Below are 22262 nucleotides of genomic sequence, written 5' to 3'. Positions count from 1 at the left end.
CTCAAAGGACCGACCATGTCCAACCCCCATACTGCGAAAGGCCTGACGAGTGGAATGGTCTTCAGAGCTGATGCAGGCTTGTGCGACATATTCGAGTAGAACTGACATCCCTCGCACTTATCCACTATTTCCTTTGCCATCTCATTCGCCTTTGGCCAGTAAAATCCGGCTCGGTATGCTTTGGCCACGATGGTCCGAGAGGACGCATGATGACCACAGGTCCTCGAGTGGATATCATTAAGGATGATTCGACCTTCTTCTGGTGTTATGCACTTCTGACCAACTCCAGTCGCGCTTTCTCTATATAACTGTCCTTTGATTACGGTAAAGGCTTTAGATCGACGGACGATCTGTCGAGCCTCTTCCTCATCCTCCAGAAGCTCTTTTCTCAGGATATACGCGATATACGGAACTGTCCAGTTGGGAATGACCACCAAGACCTCCATGACCAAGTCGACCACTGCTGGGACTTCAACCTCAGTCGGATCTGTGGCACTCTTGGGCTGTGGAGCTTCTTCGGTGAAAGGATCTTCTTTGACTGACGGAGTGTGTATATGCTCCAAGAACAAACCACTCGGAATGGCTCCTCTCTTGGAACCTATCTTTGCTAGATCATCAGCTGCTTGATTTTTCAGTCGGGGTATATGATGGAGCTCCAACCCCTCGAACTTCTTTTCCAGCTTCCTCACTGCACTGTAGTATCCAGTCATGGCTGGGCTTCTCACATCCCACTCCTTCATCACTTGGTTGACCACTAAATCTGAATCGCCATAGACCATCAGGCGACGGACGCCGAGTGAAATGGCCATGCGCAATCCGTATAAGAGGGCCTCATACTCTGCCTCATTGTTGGAGGAATCAAAGTGAATCTGGAGCACATATCTGAGCTTATCTCCTCTGGGGGAAACCAGGACAACCCCAGCACCGGAACCATTCAACATCTTAGAGCCATCAAAAAACATGGTCCAATGCTCTGAGTGAACTTCAGTCGGCTGCTGCTGTTCAATCCACTCGGCGAGGAAATCTGCTACTGCCTGGGACTTAATGGCTTTCTTTGCCTCAAACTTGATATCAAGGGGAAGAAGTTCAATCGCCCATTTCGCCACTCGACCAGTTCCATCTCTGTTGTGCAAAATCTCTGATAGTGGAGCGTCGCTGACGACTGTGATGGAATGATCAGAGAAATAATGAGCAACCTTATTTGTGGTCATGTATATTCCATACACAAGCTTCTGATAATGAGGATATCTCTGCTTGGATGGAGTCAAGACTTCAGACAAATAATACACTGGGCGCTGAACTTTGAAAGCTTTTCCTTCTTCTTCCCGCTCGACCGTAAGCACTGTACTGACGACTTGTCCTGTGGCTGCGATATAAAGCAACAAAGGCTCTTTGCTGATTGGAGCAGCAAGCACCGGCTGGGTGGAGAGCAGAGCTTTTAGCTCGGCAAACGCTGCATCAGCTTCTGGAGTCCACTCGAACTTGTCTGCCTTCTTCATTAGTCGGTAAAGAGGCAATGCCTTTTCACCGAGTCGTGAGATGAATCGACTTAATGCGGCCAAGCATCCAGTAAGCTTCTGGACATCGTGCACTCGCACAGGGCGTTTCATTCAGAGAATAGTGCCGATCTTTTCTAGATTAGCGTCGATACCTCGCTCAGAAACGAGAAAACCGAGTAACTTGCCACCGGGAACTCCGAATGTGCACTTTGATGGATTGAGCTTGATATCATACCTTCTGAGGTTGGCAAATGTTTCGGCGAGGTCAGCGAGCAGGTCGGAACCTTTTCGTGACTTGACGACGATATCATCCATATACGCTTCCACATTCCGACTGATTTGAGTGAGTAGACACTTCTGAATCATTCGCATAAATGTGGCTCCGGCATTCTTGAGGCCGAATGGCATGGTGATATAGCAGAAGCACCCGAATGGAGTGATGAAAGCTGTTTTTACCTCGTTGGGTCCGTACAGACAGATCTGGTGGTACCCGGAGTAGGCGTCTAGAAAAGACAATCTCTCGCATCCCGCGGTCGAGTCAACAATTTGATTTATGCGAGGGAGAGGAAAATGATCTTTCGGGCAGGCCCGGTTGATGTGCTTGAAATCAATGCACATTCGGAGCGATTTGTCCTTCTTAGGAACCATGACGACATTAGCGAGCCATTCGGAGTGGTATATCTCTCGGATAAATCCTGCCGCCAACAGTCGAGCCACTTCCTCACCAATGGCTTTTCTCTTCTGGACGGCGGACCGCCGAAGATGCTCTTTGACTGGTTTTGCTGATGAGTCGACTCTTAGGCGATGCTCAGCCAGTCCCCTGGGAACACCTGGCATGTCAGCGGGCTTCCATGCAAAAATGTCCCAGTTCTCACGGAGGAACTGGATGAGCGCTTCTTCCTATTTCGGGTCGAGTGTTGTGGAGATGTGGGTCGGGGCTGCATCGGGGTCGGTCGGGTGAATGTGAACAGGCTTCGTCTCACCGGACGACTGAAATGCAGATTCTGTGGCGGGTTTCTTGGATCGCAGCAAATCACTCGGATCTGCGTTTTGCTTGTATTCTTCAAACTCGACCGCTGTCACCTGGGAATCAGCAATCTTTGAGCCCTTCTGAAAGCACTCTTCTGCCTTTTTCCGATCACCGGTGACAGTGATCACTCCTTTGGGGCCGGGCATCTTCAATTTGAGGTACACATAACATGGTCGAGCCATGAACCGTGCATAAGCTGGTCTCCCCAAAATGGCATGATATGCACTATGAAAATCCACGACCTCAAACGTCAACTTCTCTTTGCGAAAATGTTTCGAATCACCAAACACCACGTCCAGAGCTATTTGGCCGAGTGACTCGGCTTTCTTCCCTGGTATAACTCCATGAAAGCTCATGTTACTGGTGCTCAGTCGGGACATCGAAATGCCCATTCCTTTCAGTGTGTCTGCATACAACAAATTCAGCCCGCTACCATCGTCCATCAGCACTTTTGTCAGTCGAGTGCCTTCGACAACTGGATCGATCACCAAAGCTTGCCTCCCAGGGGTGGCAATATGAGTCGGGTGATCAGATTGGTCGAATGTGATGGGTGTTTGGGACCATCTCAAATAATTTGTTTTTGCTGGGGTAACCATGTTCACCTCGCGGTTAATGACTTTCAATCGACTCTTGCTTTCCACATCTGCAAAGATCATCAGAGTGGAGTTGGCATGCGGATATCCTTCCTCACTGTCCTCCTTGTCTTCGGCCTTGTCCGACTCCTTTTCCTTGTCTTTAGACTGTTTTCCTTGAAACTGCTGGATCAGGAGTCGACATTGGCGAGTGGTATGCTTTGGGTAAATGATATTCCCCTCTTCGTCTTTCTTCGTGTGGATGTGACACGGCATATCCATCACGTCGTTCCCTTCTTTATCCTTTACCTTCTTAGGGTTCCAGGATCCTTTTGGTTTCCCTTTAAACTTTCCATGAGTCACGGCCAGAACCTCTCCAGGAGCTGCCGGTTCAGCCTTCCGCTTCTGTTTCCGACTGGTGTTTCCCTTCTCCGACTGGCTCGGCTTGTGCTTGCCGCTTCGGAGTCGGTCTTCTTCTTCGTCGTTGGCGTACTTGGTAGCAATTTCCATCATCCGACTCAAGGTCATGTCTCCGGTTCGACCAAATTTCAAACTCAATTCTCTGTTCTTGACACCATCCTTGAAGGCGCAGACTGCCTGATGATCAGACACATTCTCCACGGTATGGTGCAAAGTGATCCATCTCTGAATATACTCCCTGAGAGTCTCATTGGTCTTCTGCACGCAGACTTGCAGCTCCGTCAATCCAGCCGGTCGCTTGCAAGTTCCTTCAAACGTTCCGACGAACACTCGGGACAGATCTTCCCAAGTGTAAATGCTGCTAGGAGGTAACTGATTCAACCACGCTCTGGCAGAACCTTCCAACATGAGGGGCAAATGCTACATGGCCACCTCGTCATTCCCACCACCAATCTGAACCGCCACTCGGTAGTCCTCAAGCCAAGTTTCAGGCTTAGACTCACCGGTGAACTTGCTGACTCCTGTTGCCAACCTGAAATTGGGAGGAATCACTGCGGCTCTGATAGCTCTGCTGAAACATTCCGGACCAGAAACGTGCACTCGACTGCTCGTGGGCGCATCTCTGTCGAGTCCACCTCGATGGGCTCTGTTCCGGTCGACCAAGCCTTGCACGATAATGGATCGCGCGTCGAAGCCTGGTTCTCTGGGGTCGACTGGAACTCTTCGCCCCGCACTGAGCTGACGTCTGTCATCTTGCTGCCGAGGAGCGTAAGACCCACCCCTCGGAGGGGAAGTGGGCACTCGACGCCTATCATCTCGGTCGTGTCGGTCTCCATATTGGTCTCGCCGATTCTCGCGCCCTTCACGCCGCGGAGGCGATCTGGGACTGTGAGCCGACTGAACCGTATTCGCAGCGACGGATCGACTGTGAATTCTGTTGCGCGACTGCGACACGGCTGAATTCTGATCTCCTGCTGCCCGGAGCAGATCCCTGATCTGCATCATGCCTCTGCCAGCTTCCGACTGAGAGGGCTGGATGGACTCTGCTATACGGGTCGCAGCTGCTAAATTCTGGATTGGGGTTCGATATACCTGAGTCGGCGGGAAGAGTTGACGTCGATTGGCGTCGGGAACTCATTGCCGCGCGCGCTCGTCGAGTGCTCGCTGAAGATTCTCCAGGCGAGCGCGTTCGGCCAAATTGGCCAAACGTGCCTCCTCCAAGGCGCGAGCCTCGGGGGTTTCTCCTGCGATGGGAGTATGCAGGGCATCCATGTTCCTGCGGCGAAGTTCCTCTGTTTGCAGAGAGTCGAGTGGCTCGGGCTGGTACTCTTCGTGGTCTCGTGCGGGGTCGCCTCCGTCGCCTGCCCCACCATCACGGGCGAAGCCAGGGGGGCTGCGAGGCCCGTCGACCATCAGGATTTCTGCTGCTGGATCACTGCTATCGCATTCGGATGCAGTCTCTACGGAGCCAGTCGACAGATCGAACAGGCCGTAGAGAGATTCGTCGGGCTCGATTGCTGCAACTTGGGTGGTGGCCGTCTGGCGAGCCACCGCGTGTCTCACCCACTGCTGAAGCCTCGACCGACCCGAGCGCTTGCGCTGGCGGGAGACCGGGAGGGTGGTCGATAGGGGAGTCGACCGATATGGGGTCGACGGTTGCCGCAGCAGAACGCCGCGGACACATGCGCGAAAATGCGTCGCACCGCGGACGGGGAGTGCATCGACGTCGAGTGGAGCCTCCTGGAGCCAGGCGGAGTCGTCGGCGACGAAGGTGAGAGCACCGAGACGAATCTCTCGACCCTCGACCAAAACTCCAGCAGCTACCATGATGAAAGTACTCGGAAGAATCGCAACTTCTCCACAAAATCGCTAAAACACCGGCCCCACGGTGGGCGCCAACTGTCGTGGATCTAAATTTGACAGTAGAGTGGGGGGTAGGTATGGAGAGGCAAGGTCCTAGCTATGGAGAGGTTGTAAACACAAAAGATGTACAAGTTCAGGCCCTTCTCGGAGGAAGTAAAAGCCCTACGTCTCGGAGCCCGGAGGCGGTCGAGTGAATTATGTGTATATGGATTACAGGGTGCCCAACCCCTCTGCCTGTGGAGGGGGGTGGCTTATATAGAGTGCGCCAGGACCCCAGCCAACCCACGTAATAAAGGGTTTAAGGTACATTAAGTCCGGGGCGTTACTGGTAATGCCCCACATAAAGTGTCTTTACTATCATAAAGTCTACTTAATTACAGACCGTTGCAGTGCAGAGTGCCTCTTGACCTTCTGGTGGTCGAGTGAGCCTTCATGGTCGAGTCCTTCAAGTCAGTCGATTGAGTCCCTCGTAGGTCGACTGGAAGGTGATCTCTTCTAAGGGTGTCCTTGGGCAGGGTACTTAGATCAGGTCTGTGACCCTACCCTAGGTACATGACTCCATCAGCCCCTCCCCCTAGTCCAATTCAGACTAGGCTTTGGGGGGGGGGGCCTGCCCTATGCAGCCCCTCTCTCTTTCCCGTATGGCCCAATAAGGCCCAAAACTTCTCCCCGGCGAATTCCCGTAACTCTCCGGTACTCCGAAAAATACCCGAATCACTCGGAACCTTTACGAACTCCGAATATAGTCGTCCAATATATCGATCTTTACGTCTCGACCATTTCGAGACTCCTCGTCATGTCCCCGATCTCATCCGGGACTCCGAACTCCTTCGGTACATCAAAACTCATAAACTCATAATATAACTGTCATCGAAACCTTAAGCGTGCGGACCCTACGGGTTCGAGAACTATGTAGACATGACCTAGAACTATTCTTGGTCAATAACCAATAGCGGAACCTGGATGCCCATATTGGCTCCTACATATTCTACGAAGATCTTTATCGGTCAAACCGCATAACAACATACTTTGTTTCCTTTGTCATCGGTATGTTACTTGCCCGAGATTCGATCATCGGTATCCAATACCTAGTTCAATGTCGTTACCGGCAAGTCTCTTTACTCGTTACGTAATGCATCATTCCGTAATTAACTCATTAGCTACATTGCTTGCAAGGCTTATAGTGATGTGCATTACCGAGAGGGCCCAGAGATACCTCTCCGACAATCGGAGTGACAAAACCTAATCTCAAAATACGCCAACCCAACATGTACCTTCGGAGACACCTGTAGTACTCTTTTATAATCACCCAGTTACGTTGTGACGTTTGGTAGCACCCAAAGTGTTCCTCCGGTAAACGGGAGTTGCATAATCTCATAGTTACAGGAACATGTTTAAGTCATGAAGAAAGCAATAGCAACATACTAAACGATCAAGTGCTAGGCTAACGGAATGGGTCATGTCAATCACATCATTCTCCTAATGATGCGATCCCATTAATCAAATGACAACACATGTCTATGGTTAGGAAACATAACCATCTTTGATTAATGAGCTAGTCAAGTAGAGGCATACTAGTGACTATATGTTTGTCTATGTATTCACACATGTATCATGTTTCCGGTTAATACAATTCTAGCATGAATAATAAACATTTATCATGAAATAAGGAAATAAATAATAACTTTATTATTGCCTCTAGGGCATATTTCCTTCAGTCTCCCACTTGCACTAGAGTCAATAATCTAGTTCACATCGCTATGTGATTTAACACCAATATTCACATCTGCATGTGATTAATACCCATAGTTCACATCATCATGTGATCAACACCCAAAGGGTTTACTAGAGTCAATAATCTAGTTCACATCGCTATGTGATTAACACCCAAAAGAGTACTAAGGTATGATCATGTTTTGCTCGTGAGAGAAGCTTAGTCAACGGGTCTGTCATATTCAGAGCCGTATGTATTTCGCAAATATTCTATGTCCACAATGCTCTGCATGGAGCTACTCTAGCTAATTGCTCCCACTTTTAATATGTATCCAGATTGAGACTTAGAGTCATCTGGATTGGTGTAAAAGCTTGCATCGTTGTAACTTTTATGACGGGCTCTTTTATCACCTCCATAATCGAGAAACATCTCCTTAGTCCTCACTAAGGATATTCTTGACCCATGTCCAATGATCTACTTATTAGATCAAAATTGTATTCCTTTGCCAAACACAGAGCAAGGTATACAATAGGTCTGTTCACAGCATAGCATACTTTATAGAACCTATGACTGAGGCATAGGGAATGACTTTTCATTCTCTTTCTATTTTCTGCAATGGTCGGGTCTTGAGTCTTACTCAACTTCACACCTTGTAACACAGGCAAGAACTCCTTTCTTTGACTGTTCCATTTTGAACTATTTCAAAAATTTATCAAGGTATGTACTCATTGAAAAATCTTATCAAGCGTCTTGATCTATCTATATAGATCTTGATGCTCAATGTATAAGCAGCTTCACCGAGGTCTTGCTTTGAAAAACTCTTATTCAAGTATCCTTTCATGCTATCTAGAATTTCCATATCATTTCCAATTAACAATATGTCAACCACATATAATATTAGAAATGCTACAGAGCTCCCACTCACTTTCTTGTAAATACAGACTTCTTCAAAAGTTTGTATAAAACCATATGCTTTGATCAACTCATCAAAGCATATATTCCAACTCCGAGATGTTTGCACCAGTCCATAGATGGATCGCTGGAGCTTGCACAATTTGTTAGCACCTTTAGGATTGACAAAACCTTCTGGTTGCATCATATACAACTCTTCTTTAAGAAAACCATTAAGGAATGCAGTTTTGTTTATCCATTTGCCAGATTTCATAAAATGCGGCAATTGCTAACATGATTCAGATAGACTTAAGCATAGATACGAGTGAAAAACTCTCATCGTAGTCAACACCTTGAACTTGTCGAAAACCTTTTGCGACAATTCTAGCTTTGTAGATAGTAACACTATCAGCGTCCGTCTTCCTCTTGAAGATCCATTTAATCTCAATGTCTCGCCGATCATTGGGCAAGTCAATCAAAGTCCATACTTTGTTTTCATACATGGATCTTATCTCAGATCTCATGGCCTCAAGCCATTTTGCGGAATCTGGGCTCATCATCGCTTCCTCATAGTTCGTAGGTTCATCATGGTCTAGTAACATGACTTCCAGAACATGATTACTGTACCACTCTGGTGCGGATCTTACTCTGGAAGACCTACGAGGTTTGGTAGCAACTTGATCTGAAGTTTCATGATCATCATCATTAACTTCCTCACTAATTGGTGTAGGAATCACTGGAACTGATTTCTGTGATGAACTACTTTCCAATAAGGGAGAAGGTACAATTACCTCATTAAGTTCTACTTTCCCCCCACTCACTTCTTTCGAGAGAAACTTCTTCTCTAGAAAGGATCCATCTTAGCAACGAATAATTTGCCTTCGGATCTGTGATAGAAGGTGTACCCAACAGTTTCCTTTGGGTATTCTATGAAGACACACTTCTCCGATTTGGGTTCGAGCTTATCAGGTTGAAACCTTTTCACATAAGCATCACAACTCCAAACTTTAAGAAACGACAACTTAGGTTTACTGCTAAACCATAGTTCATACCGTGTCGTCTCAACGGATTTAGATGGTGCCCTATTAAACATGAATGCAGCTGTCTCTAATGCATAACCCCAAAACGATAGTGGTAAATCGGTAAGAGACATCATAGATTGCACTATATCCAATAAAGTACTTGTTATGACGTTCGGACACACCATTAAGCTGTGGTGTTCCAGGTGGCATGAGTTTGTGAAACTATTCCACATTGTTTTAATTGAAGACCAAACTCGTAACTCAAATATTTGTCTCCGCGATCAAATTGCAGAAACTTAATTTTCTTGTTACGATGATTCTCCACTTCACTCTGAAATTCTTTGAACTTTTTAAATGTTTCAGACTTGTGCTTCATTAAGTAGATATACTCATATCTGCTCAATTCATTTTGTGAAGATCAGAAAATAACGATACCCGCCACGAGCATCAACACTCATTGGACCGCATACATCGGTATGTATTATTTCCAATAAGTCACTAGCTCGTTCCATTGTTCCGGAGAACGGAGTTTTAGTCATCTTGCCCAAAAGGCACGGTTCGCAAGCATCAAATGATTCATAATCAAGTGATTCCGAAAATCCATCTTTATGGAGTTTCTTCATGCGCTTTACATCGATATGACCCAAACGGCAGTGCCACAAATAAGTTGCACTATCATTATTAACTTTTCATCTTTTGGCATTAATATTATGAATATGTGTATCACTACGATCGAGATCCAACAAACTATGTTCATTGGGTGTATGACCTTCGAAGGTCTTATTCATGTAAACAGAATAACAATTTATTCTATAACTTTAAATGAATAACCGTATCGCAATAAACATGACCAAATCATATTCATGCTCAACGCAAACGCCAAATAACATTTATTTAGGTTTAACACTAATCCCGAAAGTATAGGGAGTGTGCGATGATGATCATATCAATCTTGGAACTACTTCCAACACTCATCATCACTCCACCCTTCAACTAGTCTTTGTTTATTCTGTAACTCCTGTTTCGAGTTACTAATCTTAGCAACTGAACAAGTATCAAATACTCAAGGGCTACTATAAACACTAGTAAGGCACACATCAATAACCTGTATATCAAATATACCCTTGTTCACTTTGCCATCCTTCTTATCCACCAAATATTCAGGGCATTTCCGCTTCCAGTGACCATTTCCTTTGCAGTGTAAGCACTCAGTTTCAGGCTTTGGTTCAGCTTTGGGCTTCTTCGTGGGAGTGACAACTTGCTTGCCATTCCGCTTGAAGTTCCCTTTCTTTCCCTTTGCCCTTTTCTCGAAACTAGTGATCTTGTCAACCATCAACACTTGATGCTCTTTCTTGATTTCTACCTTCGTCGATTTCAACATCACGAAGAGATTGGGAATCGTTTTCGTCATCCCTTGCATACTATAGTTCATCACAAAGTTCTACAAACTTGGTGGTGGTGACTAGAGAATTCTGTCAATCACTATTTTATCTGGAAGATTAACTCCCACTTGATTCAAGCGATTGTAGTACCCAGACAATCTGAGCACATGCTCACTAGTTGAGCGATTCTCCTCCATCTTTTAGCTATAGAACTTGTTGGAGACTTCATATCTCTCAACTCGGATATTTGCTTGAAATATTAACTTCAACTCCTGGAACATCTCATATGGTCCATGACGTTCAAAACGTCTTTGAAGTCCTGATTCTAAGCCGTTTAAGCATGGTGCACTAAACTATCAAGTAGTCATCATTTTGAGCTAGCCAAACGTTCATAACATCTGCATCTGCTCCTGCAATAGGTTTGTCACCTAGCGGTGCATCAAGGACATAATTCTTCTGTGCAGCAATGAGGATAAACCTCAGATCACGGATCCAATCCGCATCATTGCTACTAACATCTTTCAACACAATTTTCTCTAGGAACATATGAAAATAAACATATGAAAGCAACAACGCAAGCTATTGATCTACAACATAATTTGCAAAATACTACCAGGACTAAGTTCATGATAAATTTAAGTTCAATTAATCATATTACTTAAGAACTCCCACTTAGATAGACATCCCTCTAATCCTCTAAGTGATTACGTGATCCATATCAACTACACCATGTCCGATCATCACGTGAGATGGAGTAGTTTCAACGGTGAACATCAATATGTTGATCATATCTACTATATGATTCACGCTCGACCTTTCGGTCTCCGTGTTCCGAGGCCATATCTGTATATGCTAGGCTCGTCAAGTTTAACCTGAGTATTTCGCGTGTGCAACTGTTTTGCACCCGTTGTATTTGAACGTAGAGCCTATCACACCCGATCATCACGTGGTGTCTCAGCACGAAGAACTTTCGCAACGGTGCATACTCAGGGAGAACACTTCTTGATAATTAGTGAGAGATCATCTTATAATGCTACTGTCAATCAAAGCAAGATAAGATGCATAAAGGATAAACATCACATGCAATCAATATATGTGACATGATATGGCCATGATCATCTAGCGCCTTTGATCTCCATCTCCAAAGTACTGTCATGATCTCTATCGTCACCGGCACGACACCATGATCTTTATCATCTTGATCTATATCAATGTGTCGTCACATGGTCGTCTCGCCAACTATTGCTCTTGCAACTATTGCTATCACATAGCGATAAAGTAAAGCAATTATTTGGTGCTTGCATCTTATGCAATAAAGAGACAGCCATAAGGCTTCTGCCAGTTGTCGATAACTTCAACAAAACATGATCATCTTATACAACAATTTATATCTCATCATGTCTTGACCATATCACATCACAACAAGCCCTGCAAAAACAAGTTAGACGTCCTCTACTTTGTTGTTGCAAGTTTTACGTGGCTGCTACGGGCTGAGCAAGAACCGTTCTTACCTACGCATCAAAACCACAACGATAGTTCGTCAAGTTGGTGCTGTTTTAACCTTCGCAAGGACCGGGCGTAGCCACACTCGGTTCAACTAAAGTTGGAGAAACAGACACCCGCTAGTCACCTGTGTGCAAAGCACGGCGGTAAAACCAGTCTCGCGTAAGCGTACGCGTAATGTCGGTCCGGGCCGCTTCATCCAACAATACCGCCGAACCAAAGTATGACATGCTGGTAAGCAGTATGACTTGTATCGCCCACAACTCACTTGTGTTCTACTCGTGCATATAACATCAACGCATAAAACTTAGGCTCGGATGCCACTGTTGGGGAACGTAGTAATTTCAAAAAATTTCCTACGTACACGCAAGATCATGGTGATGACATAGCAACGAGAGGGGAGAGTGTTGTCCACGTACCCTCGTAGACCGTAAGCGGAAGCGTTATGACAACGCGGTTGATGTAGTCGTACGTCTTCATGATCCGACCAATCCAAGTACCGAACGTACGGCACCTCCGAGTTCAGCACACGTTCAGCTCGATGACGATCCCCGGGCTCCGATCCAGCAAAGCTTCGGGGATGAGTTCCGTCAGCACGACGGCGTGGTGACGACGATGATGCTCTACCGGTGCAGGGCTTCGCCTAAACTCCACGACGATATGACCGAGGTGGAATATGGTGGAGGAGGGCACCGCACACGGCTAAGGAACGATCCGTAGATCAACTTGTGTTTCCATGGGGTGCCCCCTACCCCCGTATATAAAGGAGTGGAGGAGGGGGAGGGCCGGCCCTCTCTATGGCGCGCCCTAGGGGAGTCCTACTCCCACCGGGAGTAGGATTCCCCCTTTCCTAGTAGAACTAGGAGCCCTTCCATGTAGTAGGAGTAGGAGATAAGGAAAGGGAAGAGAGAAGGGAAGGAAGGAGGGGGTGCGGCCCCTCCCCCTAGTCCAATTCGGACTAGGCTTTGGGGGGGCGCGCGGCCTGCCCTAGGCAGCCCCTCTCTCTTTCCCGTATGGCCCAATAAGGCCCAAAACTTCTCCCCGGCGAATTCCCGTAACTCTCCGGTACTCCGAAAAATACCCGAATCACTCGGAACCTTTCCGAACTCCGAATATAGTCGTCCAATATATCGATCTTTACATCTCGACCATTTCGAGACTCCTCGTCATGTCCCCGTCTCATCCGAGACTCTGAACTCTTTCGGTACATCAAAACTCATAAACTCATAATATAACTGTCATCGAAACCTTAAGCGTGCGGACCCTATGGGTTCGAGAACTATGTAGACATGACCTAGAACTATTCTTGGTCAATAACCAATAGCGGAACCTGGATGCCCATATTGGCTCCTACATATTCTACGAAGATCTTTATCGGTCAAACCGCATAACAACATACTTTGTTCCCTTTGTCATCGGTATGTTACTTGCCCGAGATTCGATCGTCGGTATCCAATACCTAGTTCAATCTCGTTACCGGCAAGTCTCTTTAATCGTTACGTACTGCATCATTCCGTAACTAACTCATTAGCTACATTGCTTGCAAGGCTTATAGTGATGTGCATTACCGAGAGGGCCCAGAGATACCTCTCCGACAATCGGAGTGACAAAACCTAATCTCGAAATACGACAACCCAACATGTACCTTCGGAGACACCTGTAGTACTCCTTTATAATCACCCAGTTACGTTGTGACGTTTGGTAGCACCCAAAGTGTTTTCTGGTAAACGGGAGTTGCATAATCTCATAGTTACAGGAACATGTATAAGTCATGAAGAAAGCAATAGCAACATACTAAATGATCAAGTGCTAGACTAACGGAATGGGTCATGTCAATCACATCATTCTCCTAATGATGTGATCCCATTAATCAAATGACAACACATGTCTATGGTTAGGAAACATAACCATCTTTGATTAATGAGCTAGTCAAGTAGAGGCATACTAGTGACTATATGTTTGTCTATGTATTCACACATGTATCATGTTTCCGGTTAATACAATTCTAGCATGAATAATAAACATTTATCATGAAATAAGGAAATAAATAATAACTTTATTATTGCCTCTAGGGCATATTTCCTTCAACATCTTCACTTGTCGTTCCCAATCTGTGAAGAAGACGAATCCGACTGATGAGAGGACGCACGTGATTCAAATGTGCGGGGGTTTAGGGATTCAGATGAGGGTTAGGAGCACTTTTCCTCCTATGACGCTTCCCGAGTCGGTTAGGGGATGGCAGTCGACCTAGTTCTACTGCCAACATATTCCGATCCCCTGTCAGTCGACCGGTCTTCCTCCCATCACCCTAGATCGAGTCCAACAACCTTATTCACTAATCGTGTTTGCAGCAGAGAAAGTAGAGGTGAACATGCTAGTCGAGCGGGTAGTCCAGTTGGTCCGTGAGGGCGTGACTGGCATGGATTTATTGGAAGTGTTTCTCAGTCCACGCATCCAACCACTCCAAGCTCGTGATCATTCAATGTGGATGCATTCGGGCTCCAATGACACTGCTTGGGTCCACCCAGAGGAGGTCACCAATGAGATGGTGGCCCAGTGGCTGAAGGGCATTACTGGAAACAAAGACAATCCTAGGGGGTCCAGGAGAGTCAACCCATTCGACGCCGAAAATCAGCCGGATAAGGTCAGATCCTTATTACCGAGTGTCTTTTCAATCTGACTTGCAACCATCTTTGAATCTAACTGATGTTTGTTTAACTTCTTGCCTTGCAGATTTATACTGAGATGTACTCGATGCCGAATGGGGAGCAAGCCCAAGAGGGAGCGGAGAGCGCGGACGAGAGTGCCGACTGGCAATCCCCCGACGATGATGATGAGGAAGAGAGTGATGAGTCGGACGATGAAGAAGAGGTCGACTCACCACCCCGCACATAGCACCGATCCTAGCTGTCTCACGATCCTGCAGGTGGGCGCAACAAGGCAGCACCTCCAACTACACAAGTGCACAAACACACTTGGACTTCAACTCCGGAGCCGTCTGAAAAGGTCGCCAAGCAGCCCAAGGTTGTCCCTTCAAAGCCTCGGAAGACCTTCCCCAGGATCAAGATGGACGTTCCCATCGCTTCTGCGTAAATGTTCTGTCTTTATATATTTTACTGTCGACTCATACTTTTGCTTTGGCCGAGTGAGTTTTGAATCTTTCAGTGATGCAACTTCTGGGACCTCCATGAATATTGACAAGCCTCAGGATGATGAAGAAACTGAAGACGCGGCTACTTCCAAAGCGGGTACGATTCTGCAATCTTGTGTTTATTTTGTCGGTTGGACTGTCGGTCGACTGAAATTTATATGGTTGAATTTTGTGAAGCCCCACAAGACATCATTGAACTTCCAGACGACAATGAAGAAGCGCCTCAGAATAATATGGGAAGGAGGGGTAGGACTTCAAGCAGAAGAACATCTGCCAACCAGGTGCATCAGTCGACATCAGCACCGGAAACAGTGGTCCGGCGATCCGGAGATCCGATTCGGGCCTCTGTTTCTTTTGCCATCTTGTGTCGACTGACCGTCCTTCGGCGTCGATTGCTCAAGTCCCTGCTTCGTCTGCGCAGCTCCATGCCTCAGATCCTGTGATTGCTTCGACTGCACTACCGACACCGCTCTTTGCTGCTCATCGTACCCCAGATGACCCGGTGGGTGCTGCTAAGGAAGCCATACTCCGAGCAGACCTTATGATGGAGCAGATGAAGGTGGTGCACGAGGCCAGCCAGGCTGCCTATAATGCCAACTCTGCTCTGCACATTAATGTCAAGGTCAGTTAATTTCCGACTGATCTTCCAGTTTGATTTTTGCCCTACTACGATATGGTAGTTGTAAGCTGCTGATTCATTATGCGTAAGATGTCCCTGGATGAGTGTTTTGGAACCTTTTATGTGCATCTATCATGAGTCCGCACTTTACATCCAATCACCCATTGGGTGTTTTAACTTTTTGCTGAATTGTTATTCCACTTGAGTCGACTAAGTAAAGTCGAGTGTATCTCTGAACCAATGGGGGCACGCAAAATGCACCCACTGGGTGTAATCCACGAGACCGCCGTCGGATGTTTGATTCGGCGGGGGTCTTTGTCGGGTGTCTCTTCATTATTCTTTCACTCGGCGGAATAGATTGAACCGAGTTGGATCCAATCCAGTGGGGGCACGTAGAGTGCACCCACTTGGTGTAGTCCCCAACACCGCGGTCGACTGCGGGCAGTCGGCGAGGGTCTGAGAATGTCTCTTTTTTTATATGCATACTCGCGCTGGGCAGACCATGTCGAGCGGTAAACCGGACCAGTGGGGGCACGCCAAGTGCACCCACTGGGTGTAGTCCCCGAGACTACTGTTGAATGTTTGATTCGGCAGTAGTCATAGAACACTTTTTGTTGTGATTAACTTTTTTTTCTGTCGACTGACGTGTCTTATTTGCTGACCGCAGAAATCTTGTGAACTCGGGGCCCAATTTGCTGAGTTGGAGAAGAAACAGATCAGCCTCAACCTTGACCTGGAGCTGGCCAAGAAGAATCTTCAGAAGGCCAAGGATGATGCTGCTGCTATGGGAGGTAATAACTAGCCGACTGTCCACCTTATAGTTTTCCCTTTTAGTCTTTTGAACCGAGTGACTTCACTCGAACAGATGTGCGTAAACCGTCAACTCCAAGCTCGTCTGAAGAATGTTATTTCTTTAGTCAAAATGAAGCAGGCTCTGGAGCAGAAGGACCTTGACCTTGCCGCAGCACAGAGAGAGGCGCGAGAGAAAACAGAACTTGCTGACAAGAAGCTGGCTTCAGTCAGCAAGTTAGAAGAGGAAAACGCCAAGCTGAAGACTGCTGTTAGTGAAGCCAATAAAGAAGTTGTGAAGCTGAAGAAGGACAAGGAGACCCTGTTTGACAAGGTTGGAGATCTCACTCAAAAGAAGGGCGAACTGGAGGCTTATCTGGGAAGACTCGCTGAGAAGCTGCTCCTGAAGCTTGAAGGTACTTTCTCTTGTCCGACTGATTTGCAACCGTCGACTCATCATAAAGCTGTCGACTCACCATTTTTCCAGGTGTGCAGAATTCTGTCAAGACTTCGAGGCAGAGACTGGGCGGGTCGATACGGATCTAGACCCCATAAACTCTCCCGTCAAGGACGACGTTGTGATGAACGTGCTGCGATTGGAGTCTCGTCTTGACAGTGTTGTGGATTACCTTGCCCGTCTGAAAGTGGCGGTGTCACGGATCGACGCAGAGCTCTGGCCCCGAGTGGAGTTCCAAAATGATCTCGAGTCCCTGATGACTCGACTCAACAAAATCCCTGGTCGAGTGCAAGAGTGGAAGAAGTTGTCTGCTCGCTGTGGCGCTGATGTGGCTCTGTCCTTGATCCGAGTCCATTGCAAGGAAGTCAAAGAAGACAAGTTGGCGGCTCTCAAGGTTGCCAACACCAAGAAGCTCCAATTCCAATCCTTCATGGAGACCTTCATTGACGCTGCCACTCGCATTGCAGACGGCATCGACATTGACAGCTTCGTCGGGCTAGCAAGCCCACCTCCTGCCGAGTGAACAAACTTTGATTGTTTGCTAGTACTTGCTAGTAATTGGTTTCAGATTTGATTGTTTGGTAGCTAAGGCTATTTGGAGTGAAATCAGTTAGTCATAATTCTGAATCTGTTGTACCTTGTTTTTTGGTTAGTAACTGTAGACTTGCTGTTTTGAGCTCCTCTTGTGCCGCCATTTTGTGGAGTTCCTGGATAAATGTGGGAATGCTATATTGTGTTTAGCTCTCAACAAATGGATCATTGAATGTCAATCAGTGGGTCAGTAATCATGAATCTGGTAAATAAAAACTGAAGCGTAATATGTCGAATTTGCTGGTTTGCTCATCAATTTGATCAACCAAGGCGGCCTGCATTTGATGCAGGCCGTGTGTTGATTGTGCAGATGAAGGCGCTCACCATACTGGTAGGTTGCGAGCTCTCGATTCTGATTACTGATTCCGGGAGAGGCTCTGATGAGCATAGCATCTGAAACGACTGCTGATTGCAATGTCCCCGTTGCCTCCGGCGTGAGAGAAGAAGATACACCGTAGGAGGAACGAAGTGAGATGGAAACTTTTCTGCGGTTTTTCTTTTCAATAGTGTTCAACGGGCCACGGAGCTTAGAGCAGCCGGATCGATATCTGCTGCTGGGCTCAGCCCATTTCTGCCACACCTCATATACTGCTCTCAGTGTACAGAGTCTCCTTCCCTTTTACTTTTTTATGCCTGTAGTCTCTAGGTATTATAGTCCCCTTGTCTTCACGAGTTTTCGTGTTATACTACACCGAGGTTGTACACATAGGAAAAACTACAGTGTGCTATCTCTCAAGTTTTACATATGTATCCACTTCTTGCATTCAGTTGATGAGAATACATGCCTGACAGGATGAGTAATCATGAAATGTTCAGAGAACACTAATTATATAAGATAATTTTGCAGGTCTCAACGGAATGCTGGAAGCCTCTTCACATGATGTTGAAGGCGATCGGATATGTCCCTTTCAAAAGATTTATGTTTGGATTGGTAAGGTCGACAAGGTTAGTGATCCTGTTTAAGCACTTTGAGAAACGGTCGAGATGTCTGAAGAATTTAAACGGTATGCAAATTATTTTGTTCTTGTGCTGATATTGTACCCCAATAATCAGTCACTCTCATTATATTGCATAGACCTTGACTATTAGGGGAAGTAAGAAGTTGTTGTGTACTTATGATACTGTCATGAACATATTTTTTATTTCTATATGCCATTTTAGTAACATTATTTTACTCACAGTATTTCTCAAACATATCAGTTGGTTTCTTTAATGACAGTAGGCACACTATTGTCATTGTATTTCAAATTGGGTAGGATCGGCACTCCATGACCCGGAGCGAGAGAGCAAGGGGTCCTCTCCGGTGATATGTGTGTGTTGCATCGACGTCCGATGGTTTCTCATGGAGGCATGGTCTTTCTTCTAGTCAGTAGTCTCAGCCTCTCAGGTGTGCGTGATGGAGTGTGGGCACTCTTGTAATCTTTGATCTTTTTAACGAGTTTTCCTTATCACTTTGTATCAGTTTGGACATGTTGCTCTGTATATAAAGCGAGACGAAAACCTTTTTGGTATTTAAAATTGGGTGATTAGAGCAAACTATCCAACAGACGCCCGCGTCGCCTCGGGGCCGGCCTGTTCTTGGAGCTGCGGGGTGGCGGCCCGAGTCTGTTGCTCTTGTGGATGCTCACAATGAAATTTTTTAAGTGTGTAATGATTTTTCAAGGGCACTGATAAGCGCCGGCGCACCGGCTAAACTTTCGGCCGGTCAATGCGCGGCCGTCCGATTTAACTGCGTGTAGCCGTCAGATCACGGCCTCGAATCGTTTTTCTATAAAATAATCGCATCCAACAAAAAGCAGAGGGAAACACGGAAAAAGCAGTGGTCGCCGCCAACACTCGCCGTGGATGACCTAGGCAACAACCCTCGAAGCATCGCCGCCGCAGGTCCCTCGCCGCCGGTCGCCACCCTCGCCACCGGTCACCGCCATCGCCGCTGGTCGCCGCCCTCCCCGCTGGTCGCCGCATGTGTTTCTCGTCGGCACGCATGCAACAGAGTGCACGCCTGCACGGTTCACCCCGCCGTTGCAACTCCGGTAGAGATGACCGCAGCTCCGGCGGTGACGGGCGCCGCAACACCCGTCGTCGAGCTTGTGTTGTACCTCGCCCTCGATTTATTGGACGCAGCAAAAATTGCTGCCTGTCATAGCAAAACAGCATGATGGTTCCAACAAAAATCAAAAAAATGTTAGTAGCAAAATTGGGAAATTTAGGCGTTCCAACAAACCAAGAAATGGTGGTAGCAAAAATTGGGTACTGTTCCAGCAAATAAAAACACAGGTGGTAGCAAAAATGCAAAACTGAGCCTTGGTTCCAGCAAAATCAAAAAGGGGATGGTAGCAAAAATTGACACTGGTTGTAGCAAAAGCACAAAACGGTGGTAGCAAAAATGCAAAAAATGATGCATTGGTTCCAGCACCGGGAACGCTGGTTCCAGCTTCCAGTGATGCCCGCTGTAGCACCACCAATGCCGGTTGCAGCATCTCGCCCCCCATTGTCGCCAGTAGAGGTTCCCTCCGCCTCCAGTATCTACTCTCGCCGTCCCGGTCGCTCGTCGGTCGTTGCTGTGGTGGTTGCAACACCGGATTCTCCTTCATGTTGCTTCAACCATGGCCGCTTGCCGCAACTGAGAAACTTTGCAGCTCCCCGGAATTGAGGTTGCAACTCCCTGCGGGTGCGGGTGCAGCTTCTTGCTAGATGGACGCAATATCCGGTGAATTTCGTTGTGCACCAGGTGGATTTGAGGGAGGCGCCAGTGGCAAGGGCAACGGTGGTGGTCGTTGTCTGCTGGATGGAAATGACGGAGATGAGAAGACGATGGAGTGAATTGCACATACGGTCCTTGTAGTCGCTGGTTTGGTCTAAAACTGTCCTGGAGCTTGCGTGTTGCCTCGTTACGGTCCTGAAACTTGCCAATATGGTCCATCGACGGTCCTCAGGCGGGTCCCGCGTACGTATCATCTACGCGTCCAGCCACGGCAGCACAGGCCGACGCGGGCCGAATCAGTTTTTTGCAATGCGGCCCCTTACTTTGAGAAGAATACAGCCCGCAGTACATCATCTCAGGCTGGACGTACGCTGATTGAAACGACGAACAGGGGCGGCGGCGGTTGGATTTGATCAGAGGCGATCGGCGAGGAGATAGCAACCATTTTGAGAGAAAGTAGGAGGCGATCGGCGACGGTGGCGAGGACATAGCCACCGTGAGTCGCCATCGGTGGCGATGGCTCCCGTCCGGCGGCATGATAGGGGCCCGTGCTCAATTGTGGTATCTCATAGCACCATTTTTTTCAGATGTGTTTTTTAATCCAAACGGAGGATTCCCATTGGAGTTGCGGGCATTAGATGTTCTACGATCAAAAGTTAGGAGCAAGGCTGCTGTTTCCTTTTCGTGAACAGAAGTGGAGGTTCCATTGCTCCTGGCTTTCCATTGGTACTATCTGATGAAACTGATAGTATACTCAAATATTCTAGCATAAGCATCAAGTTCATGGGCCATTCTGTTACACACCCTCTTGAGTGCACTGATCAAAACCTCCTTAAACTCTTCATTAAACCCTCTCATACTCAACTAGCGGGTATGGAGCAGATTGGTTTACCAAGGAGGGATTCAGAAGTGCTGCCACCTCAGAGCAATCAGTTTCCACACACAGCCAGCTGATGTACACTTTACTAACTTTCGACAGGCCACAAATTATTGCTATCAACTCTGCTTCTTCAGGGCTATTACATTTTGGCAGGCGTCTGCAAATGGACAGGCCCACTTGGCCTTTTTTATCTCTGAATATTACACCAGCACCCGCCTCTTTGGTGCTCGCAAGAACCATTTGGGTTTTTTCAGAACCATCATATCTGCTGCTTAGTTTGATTACAGCCCATAGCTGATTTGGTTAAAGGTTTTCATGTACAATTATGTTGATTTCGAGGCTCTGCACCGTTCTGGTCATCAGTTTAGTTCAACTTGTTACTGATTGTGTTCGGGTTTCGATCAGCATAGGATTTCAGTACGTATGAACTGATAATTTTGATTTTTCTTTGTATGTCAGGACATGAGACTGATCACTTCACTATAGAGTTCGTTCATGGTGGATTTTTCACGGGGACCGGAGGAAATAGATCATATGTTAATGGCAGAAAAGTTTGCTATGATTACTGCGAAGCTAACATAATATGCATGGCCATGTTTGATGATTTAATTGAGACACTGGGTTATGAAAGAAAGGGAAGAATTAGCACATACTTATTGCTGCCGGGTATGCAAATCAATGAAGATGGTCTTCGGTTGTTATCAAAGGACAGCGACACAGCGTGCATCAAGGCAATGGTTAGAGAGGGACACAGATTTCTCATGTTTTATCTTGGGCATGAGAATAACATTACCGCAGAAACATGGCATAATGTTACTGCAAACCCCACCACTCAATTGCCTGATGTTATCAATCCTACGGAGTGCAGTAGAGACCAGGAGCATGAGAGTGTTTTGGACCACTACCTAGTTGAAACTATGTTTATTTTGTCACATGTGCTCATGACCATGAACTGATCATGTACTGTTCATGATCATTCTGTCTTTGGATATGCCATATGTCGTGCCGTCAGATTAGTATATGTTGTTTGTTTCCTGTCATATATTGCCCAAATTATGTGATATGCTGTTTGTGTTTCCTGAGATTTGCAAATATCCTGTGATCTATTGCCTACTTTCTGAATATTGCAAGTTCATGTGTAAATCCTGTGGAAAATGCAAAGCAGTGACCAAATG

Source organism: Triticum dicoccoides, chromosome 3B (assembly GCF_002162155.2).
Source record: "Triticum dicoccoides isolate Atlit2015 ecotype Zavitan chromosome 3B, WEW_v2.0, whole genome shotgun sequence".
Classification (NCBI taxonomy): Eukaryota; Viridiplantae; Streptophyta; class Magnoliopsida; order Poales; family Poaceae; genus Triticum; species Triticum dicoccoides.
Note: the sequence above shows the minus strand (reverse complement) of the source record.